At 39.4% G+C, this 27003-nt stretch overlaps 1 pseudogene; it reads left to right on the plus strand.

The window, feature by feature from the left end:
• The first annotated feature begins 11336 nt into the window (after positions 1-11336).
• Positions 11337-18150, plus strand: LOC119562251 (annotated as a pseudogene).
• Positions 18151-27003: the final 8853 nt, after the last annotated feature.

Below are 27003 nucleotides of genomic sequence, written 5' to 3' on the forward strand. Positions count from 1 at the left end.
GGCATGAATTTATCGCTCGGCCAACGGCCAACAGGCAGCAACAAAAGCAAAGCCAGCTCACAAGCGGGATTCGATTCGGGTTCGGATTGAGAGACTCGGACTCGGGATTGAGAGTGGGCAAAAGCAAAGCAAAGCAAAGTAGAGCCAAGCCAGGCCAAGCCAGGCGCTTTAATTAAGTCTTTACGAGGCCAGCCAGTCGGGCAGCGGCAGCCGTTGTTACCAGACACTGCGAGAAAAATCGCCACAGATTGTGGATCACCGACCACAGACCGAGACCACCAGGAGCCGTTCCAAATCGATCCTATCCGTAAACAATTTTTCGGAGACTCTGGCCATCATTAACCACACGATTTACCGCTTTGAGCCGTCAAGAGCTTAGAGACCATGGAAATCAGCTGCGTGACAGTGACTAAGTGAAATATTCAAGAAATTAGCTGTCGGTTAAAAGTGGAAGATTAATTTAATCAAACATATTAATATCATTTTAATCGATATGGTCAATGTAGGAAAGAAAAAATGAAATGCCTTTCATTTTAAGCTTTCCTACTGTCCCTATCTACTGACCTTTCAATAGATAATTGAAGTTCCTTAACAAATATGTACAATTAAATAATATTCTTGTAGAATCGTTTTCTCAATATCGTATTCATGTCCTAGTTTGTTATCAGTCAGAGAAAGTTGACATTGACTTAAATATTTTCTAAGATACTAAAATGACGCGACATGAAGATGGATAACTCAACGATAAAAGTTAACATGACATTGAAAAATCGACTTTAGAGGTTTGTCCTAGCGATACATTGATCTCTGTATCATATATGATTTAATTAAATTGTTTGTCATTAAAGCCTTAACACAATTTTCTCACAGTGCACGTCTGGGATAGCCAGCACCATTTGAAATTGGGTGCACCGCACAGCTCGGCTCGCTTAAATAAATAAATCTGCTGCGGCTGCTGCTGTTGCAGCTTGCTGCTCTGTGGCCAGCAACAATTGGCGCTCGCCTCTTGCCACCAATAAAAGATCGCAGCTCGCTGATTTGACAGGTGAACAATTTTGGGGTTGGGCAGTTTTGGGTCCGAGTTGCAAGTTGCAACTTGCAGCAGCTACGGCATGTGTCGCTGCCTCTTGTTGTTGCTGCTGCTGCAGGTGCCCACCCACCTGGCTTCGATTGGCGGTAACATTTGTTTTGCTCGCCAGATTATTTCAACAAACTGGTGACAACAAATTAATTTAAAAGATTGCCCAGATATCAGCTCGGTTTATATTTTTACTTGGGTTGTTAGCCCCCTTAGCAGCAGCATCGGTGGTGGTTGCTGGCTCAATTGATGACCGCAGGAAGATAGCTGGCAGCAGGGAGCTGGGATATATATTTTATGAATACTTTACGGCCGACTGTGGGAATGGTGGAATAAGATAGCATCTCAGGCGATTTATATACCCTTTATTAAGTTGGTTATAGGAGGCGTAAATGGGAGCCTTTAATTGGGGTTAAGGTCCTTAGGGTCGATTTCTCAAAGTCATGTTAACTTTTGTCATTGAGTTGAATGGCTGTTTCGAAAATCCTTTGTTTCAGGGTTATATCTGACTGAAATCGTGTGATAACAGACTGTTTAACGATTTGACGTTCATAAAAATGACATTGCATTGAATAAACGTATTGTCTTTACGAAAAATTGTACTTCATGGTAACTTTCTCTGACAGTTAACAACTAGAGCCTTAACATGACATTGAAAAATCGATTTAAAACTTTTTCACCATTTAATTATTTAATTTCCAAATAAAATTCTTGCAATCAAAACTTTACCAAATTAGTTTCCAATAAACCCCACTTTCAAAATTTCCGCCACATCCCATCTGCCCATCTTCTGTCATTCGCTAAGTCTCAATCGCATATTGCTCGCTCCCAGTATGCAAAACGCTGTTTGTTTTAAAAACCGCAAACCAAAATTGATTGCACACTTCAAATACCATTGAAAAGGCGCATGACGGATGCGATCGGATCGGGCATAGAGACAGCCTCGAATAAATATCGCCTGGCTGGGCCATAAATAAAGCGAAACCAGCGAAAAATGTGCCGAAATCGAACATTGAACATCGATTTAGCAAGGTCAAACGGAGGAATTGAAACTGCTGTGGGATCGCCTGATCGCCTGTCTTTTTGGCCGCATCGAAGCTCCCAGCTCCAGCTCCAGCTCCACTACATTTCGATGGCAACTGCTAACTGCTGGTCGCCCGGGCCCTTAAACTTTTCAAAAGTCAACAGCAGTTTAAACTCGTTTGCAAAACACTAACGGGCAAAACGCCTCAGTGCCCCCTGCCGCGCTCTACACTCAATTTGTTTGCCCAGCGGCATTGAGAATTGGAGTGTCAAACTTTCAGCTTTCGATGCACGCCAGGATCCCGTCCCAAACCCATGGCAAAACCCATGGTCGCAAACCGACACAGAAACGGAGTCATCGCTACACGGAGAGGAACGGGAATTACAATTCAATCTGAACATAACTCTGTGAAGTTGAGTCATATTCCACATAGTTATCAAAAATCTTAAGTTTGGCATAGTTTTTAATAGCATGGTCACACTATATTCTGGCATACTGTCGATAGACTGGTAGCTCTAAAATATAGCCAGGCCTTATTTTGCTGTTAGTTGAAAATACATTTTAAGATAGTTTAACTACGATGTCCCTCATATAAAACGTAAATAATTTATAGCATTTGCCAATCCTGTCTCTCAGTGCATTGACTTGGAGAAGGAGGAACTGCAGCGGAGGCTGCCTGCGATGGCTTCTTGCTGGTTTTGTATTGACATTAAATGAAATAATCTGCGATGATTGTGCATTAGTTGCAGTCGGATGCTGTCCCATGATGGCCAGGGACTGGGGTAATAGTTCTAGACTGCTTGCTGCCTCTTGCAGTGGACTCCAGGGGGGGGATTGGATTGGGGCGGAGATGGGAGGACTGGAGGATGGGAGGACGGTAGGATGACTGCTCGTGGAGCATCGCTGGGTCGTGGTTCCCATGGCATGATTTTGCATGAAATAATGTGGCGCACGAGTGGGCGGGCAGATCCGTGCGGGGGGCCACTTGTCGTGGAGCAGTCGTTTTGGCATTGCCAAAGATACAAAGCACAGTGGGGCAAAGGCTTTATCAAAATCAATCAGTTGGAAGGATCATGTTAAATAGTAATGTTAATGTCAAAAAGATTTGTATCAGAATATCAAGCAATGGGAAGAGAAACAAAATGGTACGGTTTAACGGGATAAGTTAATTTCAAGGGTTTATTTATTCAATGAATATTCAAGTCCTATCTTTAAAAAAAGCATGTTAGTACTTAGTCTTAACTTATTTACTTGGTAAATTACCATATTATTGATTTGAGTTTTTTGATCGCAAGTAACATATAAAACATATCCATAATATTACCACCTGTTTGCTTACCAAGGGAAAGCTCGAACTGCTTGGGAATTTTAAGGCCACAGAGGGAAAAAGATGCTGGGGTCCTTGCTTGTGTAGGTGACTTTGCTCATAAGCCTATTTAATGTTTTAATTTTTTTTTTTATTAATTAAAGATTGGATTTTTACATTTATTTGATCCACAGTACCTCAGGCTAGTGTCGCCCATTCGCTGTTGCCTTTTGGAAGCTTCATTCAGGCGCTTGTCTTTCGGTTTCTGTTTCTGTATTTTTTTCTCCGTTCGGTTCGGGGTTTTCCGCTTTTCTGTTTCTGTTTTCAGCCGCCAAATTTGCGATGAAACAGGAACCGTTAACTGCGGCAATTTGTGCCTTCTCCCTCACTCACTTTCCGTCTCCCTCTAGGAGGTGTCTTTTTTAGTTAGTTTCCCACGTTATAATTCGTTAGATTTGCAATGCTTTTTTCGGTGTAGTTGGACTGCCTATTCCATTCGATTTGCTTTAGTTTTTGGGAGGCTTTAGTTCTACCGCTGATTGAAGGTTCTTTTTTTATAAAGTGCATTAGCAGAGGGTTCTATTATGTTCGGTTTCTCAAAGTCTATTATAGACTATGTAGAACTAGTATATCATTTTCAGACCTTTTTTATAATAAGTAAAGGGTGTAATATTCTTTATAATTTATTGATATATCCTGGTGGAAATTACATTACAAAAGACTCAAATCAATAACTTTTTTCCCGAACAAAGATCATATTTTTAAACGAATTTCATTGAGATGACCCAATTTATTTAGGACATGAATTTTCTTAAGTTTTAAGATTATCATATGATATCTGTTTTAGCCAAAGTCTCACCTATGTCATTGTACAATGTGTAAGTGCTAAGATTAATTGTTCTTCGAAGGAATTCCTTCTTTGAACACGGGGTAACTTGTTCCTTTCTTGTTTTTGGGAGTTTTTTTTGGAGGTTCCTGGGATTCCCAGGCCTTCGGTTGACACTTGGACTTGTGGCCAGGGGAATGGGAATTGCGTGAGGCGGCGCCTTTCTCTTTTCACCTCTCTATTTCTCGCTGCCTATCTCCCTCCTTCTCTAGCATCACGTGCAGGCAATTATTTTATCAATCATTTAGGCGCTAGTACAGGTAAATGTTGTAGCTGCGAGCTCCTCTTCGCCTGGCTAGTCGTCTGGTTTTTTGTGGTTTTTCAGTGGTGCGGGTGGCTGTGGCTTCTTTGCTGCTGTATTGGTGGTGCTGTGGTGGTGCTCAAACAGCGAAAACGCATTTAATGTCTGCTTAGTGTGATTACGACGCATTAATGCCGTGCTCTCCAGCCAAATGGCCAACAAACGTCCAGGCATCTCCACCTTGTGTCTGCGTTTTGTTTTTATTTTTTCTCTATTTTTTGTTGTTGTTCTTGTTGTATTTGTTGCTGCCTTTGCTTTTTACTGTTTTACAGTCACCGGCCTCGTCTTCTTCTTATACTCAGCTTTTGCCTGGTGATGTTGTTGCTGCCGTTGTTATATGTGTGTTAACTTTCAAATAAATTAAACATGAAGCCGGGATCATTTATTTCACTCGCTCCACCTAACCGGCGTAAGGCACAGAAAGAAAGGGGGGTTCGAAAGCTAATTATTAACATTAATTAAAATAATAAAAGAAAATCGAATCTAGTAAGTAGATTAGGGAAATACTCTTGAAACACGCATAAATATATATGAGTTAACTTCGATTAAAATTAGTATTATATTCGAAAATGTTTGCGTATTATTGAGTTCTATAAATTTGACTAGAAATTTTATTTTTTATAATCATAACTTGTTTAAAGCTTTAATCTAAATAAGAGTTATATAAAATATGTTCAATCGAAGTTTTTTTTTTTAATAATATTCCAATGCGACACAATTCTAGATTTCCTAAATAAGCACCATACGAAAGGACATACTTTCTTCCAAGGATTGTCATTTCTCAGTTGTGTGCTTATTAAAATGTTTTTTTTTTAATAATTGTACAAATTAAAGCATGTTTGTGAATTTCCATAATTCCAAGCGAAAGGACGTACTTCCCTCCGAGAATTGTCATTTTCTCATTTTCTTTTTTTAAAGCAGAAGCAGTAAGCTTCTGTCTATAGAGTTTTGTATATTTTTAACAGAATCGTTTAAAATATTTTTCATTGTGTAATCCTGGCCAAGTTTACTATTTGCTCGTTTGGGGGCAAGCTGCAAGCACATAAATACACTCTCACACACACACACTCATGCGCCGCAATGTTTCTTCATTTTCACATTAAATGTGCAATCCCCGACATTTGTTTGAATTAACACGCGGCAATTACCGCTCACCAAAACCAAACTCAGTTCCAAACTCGAACTCGAACTCCGTCCTCCAAAGCCCCAAAAAGCTGGGAGCTCAGCGATCCAATTATCCCAGCGGCTAAAACTCGGAAAGAGCCTTCGAAAATCGTCTGGCGAGGATCGGGCCGAAGTCCATCTGGTGATTTAGGGGGTGTAAAAGTCGGTGCTTAACTGCACAATCGATCAATCCGCCGATAATGGCTGGAGTGATTGCGGGGTGCTAATTTTTAGATAAATAACATTAATTAATCTCGTAAACTTGGTTTATTCGCTGTAAAACTGATTAGGCGGCTACCTAATGGACTTGGCCTGTATTCGGTAGACATCAATCAATATGCCAATTGATATAAAGCACCCAGTATTTGTTGGGTTTAGACAACATAAGTATAGTAATGGTTTTTCAAGCATTAGGGTGATTGCATGTGTAAAACGTACTCCCAATTTAGAGCGATAACATTTTCCTAGAACTTGTATACAATATTTAAATCTTTTTTTATGACATGTATTGCTATATTGAGTGGATCTTAATTTTCTGAAACCATTATAAATAAATGTGATATCAAATATTACTTAACATGGCAAAATGTCTTATGTGCCTTAACATTAGAAGGATCCTTTTTGTGTTTTCTGAAGATTTAAAGCATCATCAATTTCTTAATCTCAGTTAACAATGAGAACAGCTATCTAGAATTTATACACCTTACCATAATCTTTGTTTTTATAAGCGACTTTAAAATTTACATAATAAATTTTTTAAATTTTTTTTTAGTGTCAGAGAAAACAGAAAATAATATATATAATAATATTCACTCCAATGAAATTAATATAATGCTTAGAAATAATTTTTATGGTATGATGACATCGGATATTAGATTTGTTTACTTGACACAATATTGAATTATTATAATGTTTATTGAAATTTAATATGACTTGAAATTATCGGATATTAGATTTGTCTATTTGACACCTAGCAGATAATTCGAGTTATACCACTTATGAACCACTACATGTTGTTTAACGCTAATATTATTCCCACTTTTCCACACATTTTAAAATACCTAGCATCCATATGTGAGGATAGCTTTTATAGAGATATTTTGAGTAAGACTAGCATTAAGTCCTCGCCTGCCAGCCCATCGATTACGTATGCGCATCAATAAATCAATGAAATGCTGCATAAAATGATCATTTAATGCCCCATCCGATTCGATCCGAGCCCAATCAGAATTCTCCGGCCATTTTCATATATTATATATATGTATAGCAAAGTTGTGCAGCCGTAGAAAAAACCACTTAAACTGCTTTGCCGCTGTTTATCTCAGCCGGCAGACAAAGAAATGCATAAATTATTTCTCGCAGGCATTTTAAAGCGCCTGTTAGCCAAGTTGCCTATGGCCAAGTTGCGACTAGCAACTTGCAACTAGCAACTTGCAACTTGCGACTCTGCCTACTTACTGGCCATTTAGAAAGCCTTCGCCTTTGCGGCCGTGTCCACGCTTTTGTCCATATTTGTACACAATTAGCAATGACACAAAAAAAGAAGAAAAATATACGAAAAAGCCAGGGGAAAAACAGAATCGCGGCGGGCAAAAAGAAGCACAAAAAAAAATAATGCAAAAGGAAACAAACTTCACACACCATAAATCGATTATCATTGCATACATATACAGTGTCGGCATAAGTATTTTGACAAATAAAAGTTAAGTATACTCATAACTTGATTTACTTCTTGTAACTATAGGCATCAATGGAAAGGTAATTTCATGCCGTTTGAATGATACAATACATTTCTTTACCCATTCAGTACTTATTGAAAAGACGAATTTGTGTAAATCAACTTTGAAATTAAAAAAAACTTTTTTCCTCGTCTGAAACTTAAATTTTTTGATGCAAAAAGTTTCTTCAAACAAAAATAATAGTAACTGCAAAAGAATTTTCAAAAATCATTTTTCTTATATTTTTTATGAATTTTTGAATGCTTAAAAACGGCATTTGAGCCATATTTGTCTTTTTCATACAAATTTTTTCCGACATTGTCACTTTCAAAAATCATAAAAATATAAGCAAAATGATATTTGAAAAATTCTTTTTGCAGTTACTATTATTTTTGTTGAAGAAACTTTTTGCATCAAAAAATTTAAGTTTTCAAACGAGGAAAAAAGTTTTTTTTTAATTTCAAAGTTGTTTACACAAATTCGTCCTTTTCAATAGTACTGAATGGGTAAAGAAATTTTGTATCATTCAAACGCATTGAAATTACCTTTCCATTGATGCCTATAGTTTACAAGAGTAAATTCAAGTTATGATACTTAACTTTTATTTTGTCAAAATACTTATGCCGACACTGTATATCGACACATGGCGGACACGCCACATATATAGGCATTAAATCAAATTGCGCATTTTACGCCTCGTCTGGTTTGTGCATAAATTTATTTATCGGCTTGTCCATCGACATTGGCTGCAACTAGCGTCGCGTTATCGCATCACAGCAGCCATCATCATACCATCGGGGTAATCGTCATTATCGGCACGGCGATCTCGTCTCGTCATCGTGATCGCATTTGACATCGGACATCGGACTCATCGGATCGGATCGGAGTCATCGCGAGACATCGGACAGAGGACATCGGACATCTATACGCAGTGCGCCGATCGTGTGCATAAAAGTATATAAAAATTGTCATTAGCGCTAGGCATTTAGTTCAAGCACTCACAGATCGGCCGATAAGTCACAGAAGGGGCCCAACTGCCTGGAGACCCCACTCCTTTATCCAGCTCTTGACCATCCATCCGTTCGTCCACCCAGCCAGTCATCCAGCCATCCAGCCATCCATCCATCCAGCCATCCATCCATCAACGCCAGGAGAGAGAACACGCGCTGACAATCAATGGCGACAAGCGAAGCTGCCTGAAACGGGTCCGGTTTTGGGTTGCAGGCAGGCCAGCTATTTCACACCTTCGCAGTGGTGTGCACTGCGGAAAATAAGGGGTAACAGTCCTTTTCTTAATGATAAGCGTACTTTTTATGAAAAATGATCATAACACTTTAATCTTTCTTGAAGAACATATAAATTTTAAGTCATATGATTTTTAAATTATAACACATTATTACTAAAAGAAAATTACATTATGAAGAGGATTCTTGGAGGTAAATATTTTTGATATATATCGATTATACGATAGACTTATATCGATTTTTAGGCTATATGATTAAAATGATAGTCATTTATTTAATACAAAATTGATTTCTACAAGACGATATTCAATTATATACGTTGCTGTTCAAAAACACGATTCATTTTATTTAACATTTTTTATAGTCAGAAAATTTTTATAAATCTTAACATTTTTTAGTAAATTTTTGCAAATGTCGTAATAATATTTGAGTGACTTTGGAGTCTTTTATAGGAGGAGGTTTTTATATACCTCCATAAATTTGTAAAATTTACACATGTTAAAAAAACCCAAAACTTAAAACCTTGAAAATAAATCCTTATGCACTTTTAAAAAATATTTGAAAACTAATATTATTAACCAATGTTTTTTGTATCTTTGGTAGTAGAGAATTTACACAAATGCTTTAGTTTTCACTGATTTTCTCCCCCTGTCTTTGAAGCTCTGGGATCTTGGCTCTTTGGCTTTTTGGCTTGGACTGGGGGCCTGGTGTAAAATGCCTGCATGATTGGCATTGCTTTTGTATCTTCGGCCATGTCCGTGTGTCGTCGCCAGCTTATTGACAATGCGTCAGGCGTTTGCTCCGCCGGCGGTGGTCAGCTTTGATGACTCCAGTCGGCCACTTGGACAATGTTGGCTAGTTGGCTAGTCGGCTTGTTGGCCTGTTAGCCTGTTAGCCAGAGAGATGGAGCCGCGCTCAGCTGAGCTGCGCTCTAAAAACTAGTTGCGTTGACATACCAATTAACTTGACAAATACATAATTGGTAGCAAAAACAATTAAATGTCCGCTTTTGCTGGCTTTCTGCTACCGCCTTTTGATCAAGAACTCCATGCGAGGCATGCCCCTAAATACACGACTCTGATCGACCATTTCGCTGTCAGCTTATGAGTCTCAGAAATTCATTTAAATTTATCTAGTTGTCAACGTTTTTCTGCCGTCGCTCTAAGATATTTCCACAATTTGCTCATAAAAAACAAATCAAAAAAAAAAGCATAGAAATAGAAAAAAAACCCGTGGGTGGCAGGAGGATGAGGGGTTGCATTGGATTGGGGGTTATCTCGAACTGGGGACCCCGAGGGGGACTAACCGCTAACGAAGCGCCGCCAACGTCTCGGCGATGCTGTTTGCTGATTTTCTTGTGGGCAGCCCTCGCTGACTGAGAATACCCTTCGGGGTTGAAAGGCATTACCGGTTTTGTGGAGCAGTTGGCATTGATAAAGATATTTTCGTGTGACAGTATCTTAAGATCCGAAATGTTTATTCTTAGGATTTTTAAAAGACATTTTTAAAAGATGAAATCATTAGTCATATATATTTTATATATTTTCCTCGTAATATTTATATTATTATTCATATTACAAAGAGAATTTAAAAATTACACTTACGGATGTTTCTCCTTTTTGTAAAATATTTTAATTTGTATATTTCCACTTTATATAGAGCTAAGTTAGATTGACTATTTACGATATTTTTATAGAAGTAAAAATAATCTGATAATTTACTCTATGGTGGGCTTGTTCCTATAAGGTATCTACTTGTTGAATTTTTTATTAAATTGTTTGTATTTTACTTTAATCTTTATATTTACCCAATATGGGAATTAAGGAACCAAGAAATTATCAAAGGACCCAGCCATCCCTAATCTTTACTGAAAAATGACCATTATATTCAAAACTTAGGCAGTATGAACTTAAATGATTAGTGGTGCCTTCTTATCTAAAGGGCATTTCGGTTTCGCCATCTCAGAATCAGTTGACTTTTGTGGCGTTTTCGGCTCCTCCGGCCGAGGCTCTCTTTGGCAGGTGCAGTTTGCATTCGCTGTGTTGTTGCTCATTAGTTTTTTCCCTGCTGCCACAGAGTCTACGTCTGTTACCATTTTGGGCTGGCTGGGAATCGTTGGCTGGATTAGCAGGTAAGGTAAGGTAAGGCCGCCAAAAGGAAAATCGAAATGTTTTGCAGTGTGCTGTGTGCAGACGGCAGTGTTCAGTGTGGGAAAACTTTTATTTCAAGGTTCAAAAGACGCCCGCAGAGTGTGAAAATGGCTGGCTGAAACAAAGCCAGAGCTTCAGAGTGGAGGGTACGATATTATAGTGGCGATTTAAACCGATGGCTGCCCCCACGGCGTATGCGCAATGCCATAAATCCAATGTGACTCGCACTCGTCGGTGGCCCAAAAAGCGTATTGGAGTCAAAGTTGGCCCAGAAAGCGAACGGTTCATGTGTGAAAATAGCTGAATCGGTGAATCGCTGAGTTGCTGAATCAAAAAGACACGGACACGGATACGCAGCCATGTTGTTTCATAATTATAACTTAAATACGACAGTTTCATATAAAAATCAACTAGTAAATCAACGTAAGCTCGCCTGGCAATTAAGTGGCTAGAAACGTAACCACGATGGTGGTGCCAGTGGTGCTCGGAGGTGCCTTTTGGTGGCTCGGTGGTGCTTGGCCAAGCACGTCGCGACTTAAGCCCGGAATCGGACTTGGAGCTACAAGCTGGGAGCCAACAGCCAACAGCCAAGAGCCAAGTTGAGCGGAGCAGCGCTGCCCAAGCCAGCCAAGCGAACTGTCAATTATAACCAATCGCACACCAAGTGCACATTAAACCCTATCAACTGTTTTTGTAATTTATTGTTCGCCTGGGTTTTTCTCTTCTGCTTCTCATTTCTAAAGTTGCAAGTTTTGCAGTCGCATTTGGTGCGAGATCCGCATTGCACATTGCACACACAGCACACGCTGCGACAGTGGGCACTGCACAGTGGGCTAAGACGTATTGCAAATTGGTTACCTGGTCAAATTATTTGGCTTGTTTGTTTAAGTATAACTTAAAATGTGGTTTATTTTATACCAATTAAAATAAATGTATTAGAATTTATTTCTTACAAAAATTTACTTCCATTTTAATTTACTAAAGCTAATGAAATTTTTGAAAGATGTTTAATGTCTTGAATAAGTTTTTATTGAAAAAGAAAGATATTTTTTAAAAGTCGAGATTGAAGTAACTAAGAGAGTTGAACTAGTATTTAAATATAATATACATTTTCTCTATATATTAAAATCTGAAATCCATTTAATTAATTATAATATACTTATTTTAATAACATTTTTTTCAAGATTTGATAATTAGACTCTATTTTTTTTTAAACTCAGAGCGACTACCGTTTTAAATTGGATATGTATCCCATGCAGGTAAAATAAAGTTTAAAGCTCTCAAATAAAGAACCTTCGACTTATGTATACACAATTTCTCTTTTCAAAGCTAATAAAATTTCTCCTCCAAACTATCCCTTTACCCGGCTACTTTCCACCACGGTTCCCACTCTCCGGCGATGACTGCTTTTCCAGACTTGACTTGGTCTGGAGACGATCTGGCCTCATCATAATTATCGCCGACTGAGACTGGGGCGGCACGTTCGACTACGCACACGAGCAGAGGGGGCGGGGCTGGAGATGGGGCTGCGAAGGGGGTTGGAAGGGGTTTCGAAGGGGGTCTGCTCAACGTAAATCTGGCTAAGTCAAATGAGCAGTTTATGGCCACAACGACGACCATTTGAAGACGCGCCAAAGGAGCCCGAGATGGAGGAGCCTGTCTATATAGCATCTATATGCATCGCATTGGATAGCATCGCATCGCATCTTGGATCGAATCTGCCGGGTGCCACTTGGGGGCAACATTCACTTTTTTTATTGCACCACTTTGGCAATAGGCACAAGTGTGATTTCAAATCTCTGGGTCGCCCGGTGTTTGGTGTTTGGGGTTTGGAGTTTACTGTGTTTCTTGGCTGTGGCCTGTAGCCTGTTGCCTGTTGCCTGTTGCCAAAGCCAAATTGGCAGAAATATGAAGTCAGCGTGTGCATTTCGGTAAAAGCGGTGATTACACACACACATTCGGCTATATACTCGCAGAGTTTGGACAGGAGAATGGCCATTTGGGAGACGAGAAATATATGACAGCCGGAGAGTTGCCACATAATGCGCATTAGCATACGCCACCGTAGCATCCACCATCTAGTGACCGCCATCCATTTCCCTTCTCTGCGAGATCTTCGCTGCTGCTGGACTTCCCTTTCCAGCAATTGCAAATGGGGCAGAGCGGAAAAGACACAGAAACTGCAACAGCAACAGCAACAGCAACAGCAAACAGCACTGTGGGCTGACGTTGATGGCCAGTTCAATTAAATGCCATCAATTTTAATAACGCGCCTGCCTGGGCTAACGGACCTCAACCCGGGGCTTAGTCTACCTGCCTCCCTCGAAAGCTACAGTCGTACTTCTGAAACTGAAACCTCCTATGACTTCAAAAATTAAAGTAGTTCAAATACAGATCCTTCACTTTTACCTGCATTTAAATCGCATTTTAAGTATTCTTCATTATTTTTATAAATATCTGTGTTAGCTTTGATCAGATAGATAGAACGATAGATAGATAGATACATAGATGCATAAAAACATAATATGTACATAGATACATAATCCATAGATTCTTTGTTACATACATACATCAATATATCGATACATCAATTCATCGTTCATCAATACATCAAATACACATTACATAATTCATAGATACATCATAGATACATATATCTAAAAACATAAATTCATAGATTCTTATATACATACATACATCATATAAACATACATAAACATTTCATCGATACATCAATACAACATACATAAATTCATAGATACATAGATACATCAATACATAGATACATTAATAATAGATAAAAAGATACATAGATACATAGATACATAGATACATAGATACATAGATACATAGATACATAGATACATAGATACATAGATACATAGATACATAGATACATAGATACATAGATACATAGATACATAGATACATAGATACATAGATACATAGATACATAGATACATAATACATAGATACATAGATACATAGATACATAGATACATAGATACATAGATACATAGATACATAGATACATAGATACATAGATACATAGATACATAGATACATAGATACATAGTAGATATTTAATACATAGATACATAGATACATTTTTGTATACAAATGGTCCAATCGATTTCCATTTCAGATATTAGGAAGTTGAATGCCTGATTGTTAAAATGCCTACAACATTTAAACAATCTAAAATCTTTCTGTAATTCTATGGGTTGTAAAAAGTATTAAAAGGTGCTACTTAAATATTAACTGCATTTGAAGTGCTTTGATATTACATTTAGTGTTGTGGTGCCCAGAGGTTTCCCTATAGAAGCCCTACTGTAAGTCTGCTACCTTGGGCACTGTAACCCATTGCTGGTGAAACAAAACGCTCGCTGGCATGGAAATTACAAATGCATCAAGCCAGGGCACACATGTGTAGACAGTCGCAACGCAAACGCACTTGAGGCACTTGAGGCTAAGAAACCAGCGGTTCCAACGGACCCCATTCTCTGCTTGGCCGGTCAGTTCGAGCCCGGTTCGTTTGGATGGTCTGGTCTCTTGGCCGTTGTTGTTCCTGGCTGGCCGCCATGTGGCCCTCGGTCATGTGGAGTTGCAGGCTTGACAAAGCACTTAAGCCCGGGTCACTTGTTCGGTTCCCCCGCGGTGCCCCTTTCGCTGGCCTTTTGTTTTGGCCCCTGACAAACGAGTTGCAACGCCAAGAAGAGTGAAAATTGAATGTGCTTAGCAGGCGAAAAATCGAGGGGTGGCCCAAGGGTAACGGGAGTAATGGTTAAATACTTTTTCAACATGCTCTTGGGATTTCATTTGTCAAGTTTTAGGCTTACAGTTTTGGGCAATCTTTTATGGGGTCTTAAGAAAGTAGACTTATACTATAAGACCTTATATGAATTGTACTTATAAATAAAATCATACCATTATGTATTATTTATTGTTTCAAATGTGTATATATTTAGCATCTAAAATATTAGTTCCATAGTTACATTTTCATTTCAAAAAATATGACTAAAATATGACCTTCAATAAATATGATATATCATATATCACTTTAACTATGTCTTGAATTTCTTCAAATCAATTATTTATCGATAAAGTGGGGCATTATTTTACTATTATTAAGGATCATTAGCTCAGAATCATTAAGTTAGTTTAGATCCCTGATTTGAATTTGATTGCCAAAAATAAAAATTTCTTTAATTTTAATTTGAAAGATTATCGCTTCTTGTAGGCCATTAACAGGAATGCATTTTTTTTCATAACTATCTTTTTTAACAGATTCCCAATTTCAAAACAAACATGTAAATAAATAACTAAAGAAAGAACTCAAATCTGAGTAGCAAGCAAAGAAAGAAGCTACGAATATCTTAAGCCAAGGCAAGTGGAGTGGCAAAAACTGAGCAAACTTCTTGGTAATTTCGGTTTGGGGCACCCTTCAAAATGAGGGGCAGGGGGGGCATGTGGCAAGGGGCAGGGGGCAGGTGGGGCATATGGCGACCAGCAGCAGCTGCAGTTTGGCTGGCAATTGATGTTGATGTCGCGGGCGCCAAAATCGACACACTTGTCCCAACTGCAACTGCAACTGGAACTGCAAATGCAACTGCAACTGGCAGCCGAAAGTGGCAGTCGTCGTCGTCTGGAGCCCAGAGTACAGGTTAAATGGATCACGACTGCACGGATTCGCTGTCCGTCTGAATTGGAATCCGAGTCTTGGAGTCTTCGACTCTTCGACTCCTTGACTATTCGACTATTGGAGTCCCCAACTCCAACTCGATGTCCGTCCGTCCATCTGGGCTGTCTGCCGGCCATAAAATACGCGACATGCAAACGTTTTTGATGCAATGAGGCGGTCGAACGAAATTAGGAAATTGTGTAAAGACTCCCGACTGACAGGCCAAAATGTTCCCGGCCGACTGTTTCTTTGCTCTATAACTTGCAATCCAATATTCAAAAACATAACAAATATTTTTTAAGGCATACAAATTTGTACATTTAAGTAATAAATACATACTTTCAATGTTTTCTATTTTTTGAGCTTAAGATACGTCCGAAAATAAAACAGGTATCGAAAATTATGACTTATCGATAAAATCATAGACCTAGAATGATACTAAAGTACGGATAAATTATAAAATAATATTTTCCTAAAGGCTGCTAAATAGAATGTATATTTTTGCTGATATTTAATATTTTATCAAATAGAAGAAATATCCATTACAAATCAGATCTACCGAAACCAGAGTATCAGTATCTTCGGCTAATTAAATAAGCTGGCCTGCCCAGCTTTTGGCTGGCAGTTTGGCTCAGTTTGCGGTTCATTTACGAGGCTCATTAGGCATTGGCGGCCATAAAGTGGCCTCACCATTTTGGCCATTTTGTTAACCGAATCTCGATGGGTTTTCTCAACCGCTCTACCTCTTTTTCCCCCCTCTTGCAGCGAGCACCTCGCATGGCGGCTCCACCAGCTGCAAATCCTCGTCGGCCACCAAGGCAGCTGGCTACAGCAATGGCAAGCAGAGTGGATCATCCGGCTCATCCTCGTCCTCCAACTTTGGAGCGGGCTCAGCTGGATCCTCGTCGTTGGGGGCCTTTGCCCGCCAGCAGCAGCAGCAGCACAGCAGCAGCAGCAGCAGCAGCAGCAGCAACAACTCTATGCCTCCGGTGTGTCCAAGTTGCCATTCTCGCCGTTCTTCGCGGCCTCGCCATTCTTTTTCACCTATCGAAGGATCAGCGGAAGCGGAAGTGGTGGCAAGCAGGAGGACAACAACAACAGCTGCAGCTACAACAACGGAAGCAGTAGTGGTTCGGCCACAGGATCTGCGGGGAGCAGCATGCAGGACTACGACCGCAAGTTCTCGCTGCTGAGCCTGTTCAAAAATCCCTACAAATTCGGAGATGGTCAGGCCACCAGGAAGTCCTCGCCCACGGGAGGATCCAGCAAATCCCTGGCTGGATCGAGTTGCTCCAACTCCTCGCCCAGCTGGAAGAGCTATGCAGGGTCGGGTTCACCCCATGCCGCCCTAAATCCCGCCTTCGGGGCATGGCTTTGGGGGCAACGCGCAAGGACAGCAGCAGCTTCAGTGGGATTAATTTTGGGGCGGGGGCGGTGGCGCCTCCGCCTTCGGACGCTCCTCCTCCTCCGATTCCACGGCCAACGGCGGCTACAATGATCTCTCCAAGAACCGCAAGGTACACAAGTGCGACACCGAAGGATGCGACAAGGTCTACACCAAGAGTTCGCACCTCAAGGCGCACAAAAGAACGCACACAGGTGAGTTTTACGTTTTTTTTCAATAAAAGATTTTACAACGAATAAAAATAAACAGTTTTTTATAGAGACAGATCTTTTTAGGATTAAAACCAAAAGTCTTGGATGGTAAATTATATGGAATGATAATTTATAATCTTTAAACGGTCATTACCAATTGTTAAAAATCACATTAAGCTTTTAAAATAATACATTGACGTACATGTAGGCGGAAACAGCTACTAAACAGATACAAAAGAGCTTTTAAAAGACTAATTTATAACATTTCTTATCGTGACATATTAAGCCATGAAAATGTTTATGCCATAAAAGGTAACACTCTAAATAACAAGGAATTTCGACCATTTATTGTGACTTTGATTCGAAAACGTAAATAGGCATATTTTAAAGACGAAACGGTCTTTTCATATTAAGGAAAGAAACAAATATATATTTTTTAAGCAACTCGTAAACTATCTTTTATATGCCTATACATTTTATATGTACTTTTCTATACGATCTTGAGATCCGTTAGAGATTGTAAGATAATATCTATAAGGTAGGACTTATATAGAATTCATAGTTCTGACAGCAAGAGGATAAACCTGTCTCAACAATTGCTATTACTTAATTGTTTATTTTTTATATGTTAGTCTTTGGCTTTGTAACAATTCCAAATTATATCTGTTAAATTCTCCAGCTTTGTTCTGAGGTCTTATTAATTAAATCTAAGGTTCTAGAATATTTTTTCGAGTAAACTAACCCGATGACATATCAATCTTCCCCAGGTGAGAAGCCGTACGTGTGCACGTGGGAGGGCTGCATCTGGCGCTTCGCCCGGTCGGACGAGCTGACCCGGCACTACCGGAAGCACACGGGCGTGAAGCCCTTCCGGTGCCAGCTGTGCACCCGGAGCTTCAGCCGCTCGGACCACCTGTCGCTGCACATGCGCCGCCACTGAGGATTGGAACTGCCCATCTGGCCCCGGCCATACACACTCGTACTCGTACTCGTACTCACATATCCGAGAATATCTCATCTGAGGAGGCGGAATGGAGCAGCTCTTGATTATTTATATGCACTCGAACCACTTCCATTGATCATTCTTACTGAGACCAGATATTCCATATCGCTTAAGTAGCTCAATTTAGACCGTAAGCGGGCTCAAAGCCCAACTTAGATGTAGTTCAACTATAGTTATAGGGCCGAAAGATTTGTAAAATTTTTCACATTTACAGCCCAGAGACAATTGCCTTCAGAAGCCAAGTTAACAAAGTGGATTTTAACCTACTACACATAGAAATATCTGCATAGTTAAATATACATATACATATATATATATATATACAGATAGTTTTGGATTGGTGCTAGCAACTTGCGTGTACATAGATCTAGATAAACATTTACAACCTAGTGCGATAAGAAGAAATTTAACTAATTTTAGATCAAATTTTTATTGGTTATTAAGTAGAAAATTTTATACAAACAAAAAAGAACTACAAAAGAGGCAAAAACAAAAGAAACCGGAAGAGCCAAGCAAAGCAATATTTATATATAGAAATTCTCTCATCTGTAGGGTATTTTAAACATTTTGTACTATACGCATATGATGTGATAGTGGATGAGGATTTTGTAGGGGTACGATAAGGGAATGTTTGTATTTGAACAATTTGAAATGTATGAAAATTCCATATCTATCGTTTTCTGTACTTGTTATAAAACTAAAGCAGAATATTTCATAAAAACTTGCAGCTTCAATTTAGTGCCTTTAAATGTTTAGGATTCAGATACAAACTACATTAGAAATTACTAATAAATTATTTTCTTATAGAGAAACCTACAAAATACTGTTAATTCTTACATTTACATTTTTTAAACACCCTTTACAATTATAAGACGTTTTGGTGTATTGACAATATTACATTTATTTATAATTTTCATATGCGTAAAACGCACAGTTAATTCGAAGAAATTACAGGAACTATCTGTTAAAAAATACTGTTTAAATTGGTTATTTTATGTTCCATCTTTTTTTTATTTAGCCTAACTATCTATGTATACACAGTAAGCTGCCTTATAGCTACGGAACGCACTGCATTCCCTGGCGAGCCCCAAAAGCAATTTGCCTCATACCAACTGTCATCATAGATTTTAGCACACATACACATTCACACAAAAGCTAAAAAAATTGTATTATTTTTTGAGAAATAAAAGAAAAGCGAATACTTTTTTGTACCAAACGAAGCCTTGGCCGTGCTCATTATGGGATCGAAAGCCGAAATCCTCAGTCCTCGGAGCATTTTCATTTGAATGAAAAATCAATTGGCGCACAATGGGGCTGCGGTTAACCCACAAGTGTGCCCCTGGGTTCCCCCGTATCCCCTGGTTACCCCCTGAACACAGATGTGTGGCAAGTTGTCAGCAACTTTTGCTTTTGTGGCACGGCACTCCATGGCACGCACTCCCCGCCAATTGCAATTGTCCAGGGGAGCATTGTCGTCGTTTGTCGTTTGTCGTTTTGCAACTTTGCAACGTACAACTGCGCCGTTGTTTGCAATAATAAAGATGACAAATTTCTCGTCATTTGTAATTTCAATGCGAAAAGCCGGAGCTTTGGAGCTGGAAGCTGGATCTTTGGGCCTGGCACCGCCGGCTAATACGCATAACTGGTTGGCCATATAGCTAGATGGCTTTGGACTCGAATGGGCTGGGATGACACCTGCAGCGGAAATCAGTGCATGAATAACGCTCTCGGTCATTAAGGCACAATTGTGAAATATTACGCATACGCCATGGCAATTTATTGGTAAATTAATAACCGAATACAAGGCAGCCGACAGTAGCAACCGACATCGACTGCTACTACTGCTACTGCCTTTTATTTTCCTGTTGCCATCACCGCGTTTAGCATAAAGGTTAGACAAATATAACAGACCGGTTTTTTGGGTTAATTAATATGCCTTGGGTCAGGTCAATATTGCGATGCCGGAGGAGGATTGGATGGACTGTGGATGGATGGCGTATGGTGGGCCGGGGAGGTCAGGTTTAATGACCCAAACGCATATGCAAATGAGTAAAAGTAAATAAAGTGAGAAGGTGCCTTAATTAACACTGATCGACGCTTTGAATGCCCTGCAGCGGCAATTGGGCAAGTCTTTTGTACCGGGGTAATACAAAAATGAATGAAGTTGATGGAAAATTAGGTGAGTGATTTTTTAAGGGATTAACCATATAAGTATTTTCTTACAGAACTATTAAATTAGAATGAAATAAAAGTGAGAAACCTTTTTATATATGTTGGAAAGTGTAAAAAATCCAAATCAAGATGATTATAATAAAGGCATTTAACTGTGAAGGGATTGGCTGATATACATATATTGTACTGTTAAATATCGTAAAATATTTTTCCATTTCTTAAAAAAAGGGTAATGAAATCGAATAAAACACATTTTAAAATATTTAAGCAAAAGGGATTTGTAAATCAAAGTATGATCTTGTACACTTACTACATATTTATCTTGTGCAATCTATCATTTAAAATCTGTTCCTAACATCCAATTTAAAAAATATAGCAGACTTATCAGCAATTAATATATTCTTAATTTATAGCGTTGTAAACTATCAGCTGCCGTAAAAAAATCATCGTTCGCTAACTTTTTTACGAGTCATAATCCATGATTTTCGTATATCACACACTACCAGGCCACCCCGTGGACAAATATCAACTGAATGCATTTAGATAAGCATTGAAATCACTGCGCTGCTCATTAAAAAGCAATAAAGTCTAGTTGCGATCCGGCTAGAAAACGCTGTCCATCACTTGGAGGAGGATGAGGAGGAGGATGAGGTGGGTGATGCGGTTGGGGATTGGGGATCAGTCGATCTGGGAGCGGGAACTATGTACATTCGGGTATGTGTGGCTCAGGCTGTCGGCAGCTGTCCATCAGACAAAAAATCGCTCCAATAACCAAATCGACCGGCCAGCAATTGAAGGAGTCTTAAAGATGGGGATTTTCAGCGGGCATCCACATACATCCACCTCTACACAGAGAATAATTAGTTTTCTAAGCATTACATTTAGATTAAGATATTTAAATATTTTGTAAATATTTATCTGAAAATAATTAAAAATACCCACTTTATTATTATAAAAATATTTAAAAGGTTTGGGTATTAAAATAAAAGATATACAAGGGTGGTCAAAAGTATTTTCTCAAAAAAAAAGTTAAATATATTCATAATTTGAACTTACATCTTGTTAACTTTGGCATCAATGGAAAGGTAATTTAAATGCCGTTTGAAAGATACAATACATTTTTTAACCCATTCAGTACTTATTGAAAAGGACGAATTTGTGTGAAAATGTCCTTTTTGAACTTTTTTCCTCGACTTGAAAACTTAAATTTTTTGATGCAAAAAGTTTCTTCAAACAAAAATAATAGTAACTGCAAAAAAATTTTTTCAAAAATCATTTTGCTTATATTTTTTATGATTTTTTGAAAATGCTTAGAAACATGCATTTTAGCCATATTTTTCTCTTTTTCATACAAATTTTTTCCGACATTGTCACCTTTAAAAAATCATAAAAAATATAAGCAAAATGATTTTTGAAAAATTCTTTTTGCAGTTACTATTATTTTTGTTTGAAGAAACTTTTTGCATCAAAAAATTTAGTTTTCAAGTCGAGGAAAAAAGTTCAAAAAGGACATTTTTACACAAATTCGTCCTTTTCAATAAGTACTGAATGGGTTAAGAAATGTATTGTATCATTCAAACGGCATTTAAATTACCTTTCCATTGATGCCAAAGTTAACAAGATGTAAGTTCAAATTATGAGTATATTTAACTTTTTTTTTGTGAAAATACTTTTGACCACCCTTGTATACTGGAAGATTATTTAAGTAACACATAATATATCGTCTTAAAAATGTTTTTAACGAAGTATAATAAAATTGTATTATTTATTTCGTCGCTGTCACATTTACTAGCTCATTTTCCTCGACACTTCATCATATTTATCTATAAGAAATATAGAAAAAATATTTCCTGTGCACTTAGCCATCGACATCCATTTTTAATTTATTGTTATGCCTTTCTGCTGCCTTTTGGCTGCTGCAGATGCAGTTTGGATGGCGATGGCGATGTTGGATGGGGATGGGGATGGAGATGGAGCAGAGCTGTGGCTGTTTGGAGCTGCTGGTCGTCAGGTCATGTGCAATTTATGAAACGGCTTTGCATTGGCCGCGGCCTGATTTTTGAGACACATTTGGATTTGGATGACTGTCGCAACGGCGGCCGCGTCGGCAACTGAGGAAACTGAGGCAACTGCGGGTTTCGGCCGCTTCTGTCCGTTTGATTTGTGATCGATTGTGTGTCGTTAGTTTGCGACATGGGGCATGAAATCTTTGACACCTAACGGTAAACGAACGGGCCGCGAGACCTCGGATCACAGCAGTGGGTGCCCCCCTTTGTATCCCCTTCCATAACCCCTTCCAAACCCCTTCCCAACCCCTTCCATCCCCCCCCCATTTGCTACATTAAATTGGAACGATGATGCCGGGGCAGCAGTTGTCAGTTGGCCAAAGTGTTTGGCAGTTTTGCCATTTATTTTACAGGTGAGTGAGCATAATGGACAGTTGCCCGTCGCAGAAGTCGCAGAAGTTGCAAGTTGCTGGTTGCAAGTTGCAAGTCGCCGGTTGCCGGCTGGCGGTACATGCTGTGCGCTTTGGCTCAATTAAAAATGGAATCGTCTGGAGGAGCTGGAGGAGGTCGCCTCATTTGACAATTGCCCGATTCCCAAATACAGGCAAATAACCGTTTGTGCCTGTCTTCGCTCGGTGGCTGTTGGCTTTCTTCCTATATCGCTATATTGCTATATTGCTATATCGCTTCTATCTGCCTGTCGCTCGCAGTCCCATGTTTAATTTTGTTAAGCAAAAATGCTGGAAATTAAAATTCCCATCACACCATAAAACCCATAAATCATCTTTTATCTAAGCGAGTCTATCGGCGCATGTGAGCGCGCGCCAACTTCGGTTCGGGTTCGTTCAGGAAAAACAACAGAAAACGTGGGGCTTTTTATATATATAAAGAGGCTGCATGGACGCGATTGGGAACCTGCTCGGACCTCTCCTGCCTTAATGAGAATTTAATATTTTTCAATAAAAATTTGTAAAAGGCGCGTTAGCTGCTTGTCCGTGGATCCGTACCGTCCGCATACTCCTCTCACCGAATTGTGGGGGTGGGGGCTATGGGGCCGCAAGGCGGTGCACATTTGCCATGTGTGTCTTGGCTATTAACGCACTTTTGTTTGTGGCCATTGGGCATCGGTATTGGGCATTGGCCATGGCCTGGCTAAGACCGCGCCGCGAGTGAATCTCTGGCCCGAAACGATGATGAGAGGCAGAGGCGTCGGCCGCTGGAAGGGGGCGGTTTGTAACAGGGGTCTTTAAGGTGGTTCTAACTACTTTTATGATCCTGTACATACCATGTTGTAATTGCGGGTATTATGTTTATATTTATTGTTTGTTTTGCAGTCACTGAAAGGAGGTTCTTATGAATAAAATCATGATATATGGAACTGCAAAAGACAGTCAAATTAGTCATGTATTTGTAATTGGTGCAATAACGGCCAGTGCAATAACGCCCGTTTTGTTTAATTATAGATGTTTTTATTGTCTTCTTGCTCCTATAATAATCCAAGTCGAACGCAGTTTTATATGTTTTTTTTTTTATATGGATCATAAAAGCGCAGATTAAAATTTTGAGCACATGTGCATTAACATTAAGCAACATTTATCAACCACATTTATGACTGATGTATTACTATTTTGATGATTACCAAATATTTGCATATATTATATATTCTTATTTTTATCCATTAAACATAATTGTTTTTAAAAAAATGGTATTTATAAAATCACTTAATTAAATAAAAATATTTTAATTTCACTTCTAGGTTATTTTTTTTTATTTACTTTAAGAGGCTTGCAAGTTTAGATGCTATAACTTGTAACCCTTTTCAGTTTGAAAAGTCAGCCCCTGTTCAAAGTCTGGTTTTTCCTTTGTTTGTTTTGCTTATTATATGGACTGTTGGCTGGCTTTTTTTGTCCTTGCTCTAGACGTTGAAGTAGTTCCAGGCCCATTTTCCGTGGCAGATCCTAGATCTTTGTTTGTGTCCCTCCTTGCCTTCCAGTTTTCCAGTCCCAGTTCTTTTTCCCCGCCCAAGGCAATGTCCCTGCCCATTGTGAGGCACACATTGAATTCGAAATTGGTTGCTGAGGTTCAACTGGCAATTGGCGAAGGTTTAGGCCAGGGATTCGAAATGCGAGACTCGGCCAAGAGTGTCAATTGTCAGTGGCTGTCGCCGTTTAGCCGTCTTGGCTGGGTCGAGGTCTCCAAGTCTGCAGGCCTACAAGTGGGCCTAAAAACTAAAGAACCCAGCCCATGAGCCTGTTTTAATATGCCAACAATGACAATCAGCTGTCACCTCTGGTGCGCCATGTGTCTAGAGTCTGGAGTCTAGACGCCGCGACTTGCGGGCCAAAAGAAATTGCATGCAACAGGCCAACCTGAGCGATTGTGGCAACAGCAACAGCAACAGCAACTGAACAGCGAAATAAATATGTCATTTGGCTCATTATAAAGATAGCAAAAGTCTCTTTCTCCCTGACCAGAACTGAGCTTGCAACCAGCAACTAGCTACGTGCAACGTGCAGCATGCAGCATGCGGCGTGCCCCTAGAGCTGCTGCGTCACATTTAAACGTTTAATGATAATTTATGAATGTTGTTGTTTTTTATTGCAACAACAATGCCGTAAACCAATAAATCTTAAGGATCACATAAATCTTGGCGCTAACTGAGACGGCGACTGCAGCGCCAGCAACATCAACATCAGCAGCAGCAGCAACGTCCGCAAAACAGAGCAACTTCCACTCACAACTTGCCACAAGTCGCAGGGAATCATTGACCAATTGGCCAAAACTGATATACCCTAATAACCGAAACGCACACACAATTAGCTTGGCCACTCAGGAAGTAAAAGTTCAGAGGGGTGATCACTGCCCATTGGCCTAAAAGGTGAGGGATACTAATGAAATGGTACAGGTGCAAATATTTCGTGTCTGGTATGGTTAAGTGGAGGTAAATTTATTTGGGAGAAAGATAATTTTTATGATATATGAAGTTTTATAATATGCATAATAAAAGGTGTTAAAAAATTATCTTTTTAAATAGCCATCACAGGTGATGAAAAAACTGTGATGAAAATAAAAAAATACATGATGAAAACAGTGCTACTTAATGTTTCGCCAAAAATAAGACCCCTTACTGATCCGAAACTATTAATTAATAAATGACAAAAAAAAAGTAAGTAAGTAAAAAAACCATCAATCATAAAAACCTTCGGCTTCGATTTTTGAGGGATAACTAAAGCTTCCATTCAATTATAATATTATTATTTACATCCTTTATTGCTTAATTATTCGTTGATTTTATATTATAATATTTAGTTTATTTTTATAGAAAGAAAAACTGGATAGTTGTGAGGACTTTAAAGGTTTAATGCGATTTTTCTATTATACAATAATGCAGATTCATAATTTTCGATGGAAAGTAATTCTGTAGGTGCAATTTATAGCTGGAACTTTCCAACTTTATTTGTATCCTGCGTAATGCACTACTTGCAAATATTCACTTCAAAATTGTTAAAAGAAAAATGATCTTTACCCAAAATTTTATTTGTATAACTAATGCTTTATCCGAACTTTTCCCGTGGTGTTTCTCAGTAAAATTTCTCCGAATTGCCCTTAATTTTTGAAGCAGTTTCTAACGCTCAAAGGCACATAATGGATCTGAGCTACCCCGTCTCTCTGAAGGATATAAACAATAATTTGGTTCACTTGATCAAACGGCGGGAGTTGCTATTGACAGCTGCAAAACCTTGACGTGGCTGCCTGGCTGGTGGTGCGTGATTTGAGCGGTGCGATGTGGATGTGGATGTGGCTATGGATGTGGATGTGGTGCAGTGGTGCACTCCTGCGGTGCCCGGCTTTGTGGTCTTCTAATGTGTTAATAGGAACCATCGGTGGCTGTGGATTCCGCGACTGCGGCTGCGTTTGCGACTGCGACTCTGGGGGAGATTGCTCAATTGTTTTTGCTTTTTAGAAAGGCCTCTGGTGTAGGCTAATTTTTTTGCCCCGCTCGCGAGTATTGGATTTAATTTAATTTTTGTGCTTTTCATGCTTCGTTAACATATTTTGCTTATAAGGATTTCCCGCGAGCAGCAAAAAGAAATCACAACTGATCAGTGAACATGCCGCCAGGCAGCATTTGTTGCTGCTGCGGCTTCATTGTTGCTGCAGGTGCATGTTGCCCCAACAATGCCATAAATTGTGACATTGGTTTTTGCCCACCCCCTCTCGTCCGGCACTCTGAATGCCCCCCCCTATAAATATATATATCCCCCAGCTCTGAGATCTGGTGACCAACAGCAAAAACTTAAACCTGGCTAATTCTTTTTTGTAGTCCAGAGCACTGCAGGGGCAAAAAAGCTTAGAACGAGTTTTGGCATTTACGACTCACTCACTCTGGGATCTGCAGCCACCCACCCCCTCTACCGGTCCTCAAAGAACCCCTTCCTATCCCCACCCATGCCACCAGCAGACCCCCATCCAAAATGCGGCAGTAGCCAACTGCCACCGCCGCTTTTTTCTGTTCTCGTTGTTGTCGCTTGCCGCTTGCCGCATTATGTTGCTGCTTAATTGGTTATAAATTAATTAAACGTCGATTAATAATCCGGCTTCTTGTCAGTTAAAGCCGCCGTCGTCGCCGTCGACGGTTGGTTAGTTGTAGGTTCTGGGCTTGGGAACAAGAAC

This window comes from Drosophila subpulchrella, unplaced genomic scaffold, assembly GCF_014743375.2.
Source record: "Drosophila subpulchrella strain 33 F10 #4 breed RU33 unplaced genomic scaffold, RU_Dsub_v1.1 Primary Assembly Seq409, whole genome shotgun sequence".
Classification (NCBI taxonomy): Eukaryota; Metazoa; Arthropoda; class Insecta; order Diptera; family Drosophilidae; genus Drosophila; species Drosophila subpulchrella.